Below are 6,014 nucleotides of genomic sequence, written 5' to 3'. Positions count from 1 at the left end.
TTTGATCCCGTTCTTGCATACTCACGCCGTGATACATTATGCTCACATCGTGAACCTCAAACTTTTGTATATTTCTTCCATTCATTCCTAAACACTTATACTCTAGGTACAAGGAACTTGTTGGTGTTCTACTTATTCATTAAGTAAACAAATTATACCTAGCATATGTACTCATATAGAATTGAAATAAGATTTATACGTAATAACCTTCCTTGATTTAAGTATATGAAGATTTTAGGTATATCACTTATTTAATAAGTAAACTATTATACCTAGGATATATACTATATGTTGGAGACAAGTATGAGTCAGAATGACACTTTTAAACTATCTTTTATACTTTTGAACGTGGAAAAATTACTATTTTACTCGAAGTGAAAACATGTGGACTCACCAACTTTATATTGACGTATTTTAAAAATGCATATGTTTTCAGGAACTTGATAAGCTAAATTTCTCGAATAGGATAAGTTTTACTATTATCCTTTCTGTTCGTATCGAACATATATCTATTAAGACGTGTACCATATTTCGGATACTATGTAATAATTACTAGGAAACGAGAATAATGTAACTTTCTATCATCAATAAAGGTGTGTAGTTTATAAAATTGTTTTGTACTGTTCAATATATATTTGATAATTGTGATACAAGAATGAATTTACACTGCCCGGTGTTTATGCTGCCGGTCGGGGGTGTGACATGATGATTAGATGAGAGATCTTTGGATTATTGGCCATTAGAGTATTAGATCTTTGTAAGACATGTATTATTTCTGATTATGCTTTTACACTGTATTGACGATGACATCCCAAAGTTTTTAAAATGACCATAATACGTATATGAAAATTTTATACTAGTTTATTCGTAACAAAATGATAAATTGTTAAATAATGATATTTTTATAAACTATATTTATTATATTTCTGCATAAAAAGAAATTGATTTGTATAAACAAAATATTTAGGAACATGTATCCCCCCCCCCCCCCGCGAAATATTAAAATATTAAAAAATGCCATAAGCACTCACCCGTGAAACGTGAGTTGGAATCGTTCGAATTCGGTTTCTTTGAGAAGCTGGACATGATAAACTGCAAATCCAGAATTCTTGAACTTTGAAATACTCTAGGTCCATTTTGTAAAGAATTTAAACTATTGGGGGGGGGGGGGGGGGGATTTGGTAATTTAATTAACCAAAAATAGGACTGCATTTGTTAAAATATTTCAAAGGAGAGACTGAAAGGGTTTAAATGGAAGTTAAGTTTACAAAATGGACTGATTTTGCTATGAAATCTCCATGGGAGGGGCTGGTTTAAATAAATGAAATGAATGTTTGGGGATTGAGACTGATCTTGTTAGGTATTTGTCAAATGAAGGTAGATTTTGATAAATTTAAATGAAAGTTTGAGTTTCTTTAGATTTTGACTTGGTCAAAATCAACGTGTTTTTGTTGAAGCCTGGGAGACGATCGGTTGATCTAACTTAAAGGAAATTAGGGCTCATTTGTCCCCGTCATTTGTTGAAGGATGAAATGAATCAACGAAGTTGGTGGAACGGATGATTACAGTCGAGAAGAGGCGCACGAAGGCAGTAGCGCGGCTTCTGCTCCCTTGCTCGTCGCAGGCCTAGAAGAGGACTGAAAGAAAGGAAAAGCTCGCACGAGGAGGTGGAGGCGGCGAGGCTTCTTCTTCTCGTCCCGCTGCGGGGTGTGAATGGGGATAAGAAGCGGGTCCGCCTGGAGCGATGCGAGCAGCAGTAGCGACGAGTCTAGATCCTCGGTGGGTTTGCTCGACGGAAGAAGTGGAGGGTGCGAGGGGCTCGATCAGTGGAAAGGGAGGGTTCCGGTATGGCCGAAGAGATGGAAAAAGGGGAAAAAGCTTCGCTCTCGGTGGTGATCGACGAGCAATATGGAGAGGGACAGCCTCCCTCCGGCGATTTGCAGGTAATTAAATGGGGGCTGCTCCAGCAGCTCCCTTGTTCTTCTTTTCTCTTTCTCTCTCTCTCTCTCTCACTCTCTTTTTTTTTTTTTTTTTTTTTTGTGTTGGCTGATATCGATGGATGAACTGGGATAGATGTTTGGGTTTATGTTTTACAGGGAAATCGATGGGTGTTTGTTCTTGTGTTCTTGACTGGAACTGATGCGGAATGAAAGGAAACATGGAGGCGTTTGGGTTTGTTTCATTTGACAGTTCACGAAGAAGAAGAGTCCAGGTGAAACTTTGAATGGTTTGAAGGCCGATTTCTTATGATTTCATTTTGTAATCAGATGAGAGATTTTAAGTTGAGTTTGAGTCTTAATTCTTCCTTTCTTCTTTTAATTGGGTATGCATTTGTTTGATTTGGTATGTATTATTGGTGTTTTCCTCTTGCATACACATGTATGTATACTAAAAACTTTTACAAACCATTTCTTAATAATTATAATCTATTTTCATATCATAATTAGTTATATAACCTGTACAATATATATATATATATATATATATATATATATATATATATATATATATATATATATATATATATATATATATATATATATAAAAGTTTAAACTCGTTCCTTATGAATGTAAAATTTATAAATTTGTTAAACCTTGGTTTGCTAAATTAAAAATATACGTACAATTATGACAATTTTACCAACCATATGTAATTGATCATGACACATGTTAATACCCGTATATACATACATATATATAGTTGTTTACGAAATTATATATACATACATATATATAGTTGTTTACGAAATTATTGAGTGTTGGACTATTCCTATCGTAAAAATCCACCACAATTGGTTTGGATTCCTATATTTTTCCGGAATACATTACCAATAATAGAAATTATGTTGAAATTAATCGTTTAAGGTTTCGCGATTAATAATTTGAAAACATCTGTTTTTTTTAACTTTTATAAATACTTTTATAAAAATATTTCAAATGTGAAATTAAATATTAAGCTATAGCTTGAGTCCAAAATTTCTTTCAAATTTTCCATTTGAGGTGTGCAAGGCCCTCAACGGATATAAATAGTTTTAGCAGTTTTAAGAAAATCAGTAGTATATTTGTTTTGGATTTTTAAAATGGTCATATCTTTTGCATACAAACTTTGTTTTGAATGTTCTTTATATTTTCGGAAATCAAGGAAATACGTACTGCAAAACTAGAGTGTTTGTATTGCTCACAACGGCTTAGTATGAAATTTCAGTTTTTCAGATGCATTGCTAAAGTTGCAGTTTGAGCTATTTGATTTGGTTGTCAGATTCTATATTTGCAAGTAAGATACCATCTGGTATCTCATGATAGTTGAAATAACTCATTTATTTTACATTAGTTGTACTAAAACTCAATGAGTCAAATTACCAAGAGATTTACTATGAACCTGACCATTCACAGTCTTTGACCTAAATTTCGGGATGTCACATTAGGCATTATCATGACTAGGCATAATATCTTTCTTAAAACATAGGCAAGGTAACTACCAAACATAGTATTATACTAATGTTGCATTCAGTTTAAAAACTACTGATATATTACAAGAAATAATTTTTTGTAAAATCGTTGAAATAGTTTTATAACATGTATTCCACCCATAAAACATTTGAAAACAATAAAAATGGGTCGTGAAACGCACCTTAACAGCGTGATTTGAAAGACTCAAGTTAACACATCGGGAACTTCCAACCATCTCGGGAGGAGGAGAGGATTCCATATCAATTTATAAAGAAAGCGAAAGAGTTTGAGGTGTGAAGATTTGGAGAAGTGAAGGTCTATTTATAGGGTCGATTTTTGGCATGTGCGCGACACAAATATCTATGCGCGTCATACACGGGCTTCCTGGCTCCATTCAGAAGTTGTAACGTGTAACTTTCCTGATAGTCCATGTCTCTTTTATCTCAACGAATCTGGGTGTTAGACATGTGTGTCGTGTGTGGCGTGCATTACGCTCACACGATTAATATTTTATAAAAGTTCATATATTTTTTTATATGAATTTTGTTTCTTACATTCTTTATATATTTGTGTAGTACTTACTCCGTTTTTGGCCTTCTATGCCTCTAAGTTCTTATTTCGGGGAGCACTACAACTTTCATTTTAATAGTTTTAGCCAAAATTCAACCAATCTCTTAGTACTATTTTGATGTTTTTAATTTTATTTACGTGAATGATATTACTTTTTACAAAAATCATAACTCCTCCAATTGAAGTTAGATTTTTATAAAGTTTCTATTCCTTGAAATAGCCTCGTAACCTACTTTCTTAATATGTTACCCATTTATACTAGTTAACGCAACTTTTTGTGCATTTAATAATGCAATTTGCGTATATTTTGGACTATTTTCTCTTATATACCGTGATTCTAAGCCTTGTGTTTAGATACTTATCATTTTTCGAGTTGTTTTACAACCGCTGACCGGTGACACTTGTCACAATTGCACAATATCTCAGACGTTCCAAGCCCTCGCTAAAGTAGCTGGAAACTAGAAAGTATCGGGACAAGAGCGTAGAAGGTATTCCAGAGGATTCTAGGAGAATAGTGTGAGAAAATGAGATGCATATCGAACGTTTATATAGGGTTGATCTGACTACACACTGCACGTATGGTTGGTGTGTACCGTGCACTTGGTTGGGGAAGGGTAACGTGGCTTCAGTCACCGCTTGACACATGGCAGATTTCTAGATGAGTGTCAGTGCACGCCACAGCTCTTGTATATTCGTGCGGCTGCGTGCGAAAAGTTTTATTTTCTTTAAAAATGCGCATATTCTCCGTGCGAGCTTCGTGTATTTTTATGTACACGCATAACTATTGACAAGATCTATAACTTTCATTTAGACTTTGTCAGCTAATTTTCAATTTATTTTCAAAATTATACTTTAAACAGACTTAGACTGTTAAAGTCCGTTAAAAATTCATAACTCTCTCATACGATATCCGTTCTCGACTATCTTTATATCGACGGATGGATATTGATGAGATCTTCAACTCTTGTTTAGATTGTGTTTTTTTAACAATCAACCGATCTTAATTTATGTTTCTATTCTAATACAACTACAATGAATATTTCAAAAAATCAAAACTTTCTCTTATGAAGTCAGATTTCGATGTTCTCTATATGTCTTCTCCCGTTTATTGACTACTATGACTTTTGTTTAGATTATTTTCCGTAAATAATCTTTTATCAAAAGTTTGTTTTACTGATTACTAGGTTAAAACCCGTTGAACCCACGGGTGTCAATTTTAAATAAAAAAAATAAATTATGTAATAAAATAATATATCAATAATTTTGAAAAACTTATGAATCGTAATATTGTCTTTTTTTAATAACTTTGTAATTAGTATCATTAAGAATGTATGTTCCTATATAAACTAAACATGTAATTTCAAATACTAATGTGATGGATTTATCATTAATAAATAAAATAACAAATTTAAGTTGCCCATTAGCTAAGGAAATTTCAATTTTCTGGCCAAAAGATGCCCAAGTTATATTATGTTTTACTTGCAATTTATCAAACAATTGGAACATGTCAAATAATCAAAAATCATCTAAAAGATATTTTCTAATGATACAACTTATTATTATTTTTTTTAGAAAAAAAACATACATTAGTATTTGATATTATAGCTTTTTAATCATATATAATACTAATTATTCATAAAACTCATAAAAGTTCGTGGCTAGCATTTACAGGATTCAACTTGCTTATGAATTCATAACTGGATAGTAAGGTTAACTTACTATATTGGTGAATACACTTTTGTTTGCTCATTTGATCATCCAATTATGTTTTACAACATAAAACATTTTCCCCTTGCCAACCATTGTCAAGATGTTCTATACAGTTTTGAGTATACCTGCTACAATTGACAAATCCCCATAAACACCTTTATACCCTTGGTTCTTCTTATTGCACCAGATCATCTCACCTATATTGTTCTTCCTTCCAAGAAAACTAAAAGTCGTCGGTTTATACACAAAGGTTAAAGATACTACTATTAGGTAAATTATTCAAG

Source organism: Lactuca serriola, chromosome 7 (genome assembly GCF_051521515.1).
Source record: "Lactuca serriola cultivar US96UC23 chromosome 7, Lser_US96UC23_V15, whole genome shotgun sequence".
NCBI classification, from domain to species: domain Eukaryota; kingdom Viridiplantae; phylum Streptophyta; class Magnoliopsida; order Asterales; family Asteraceae; genus Lactuca; species Lactuca serriola.
Note: the sequence above shows the minus strand (reverse complement) of the source record.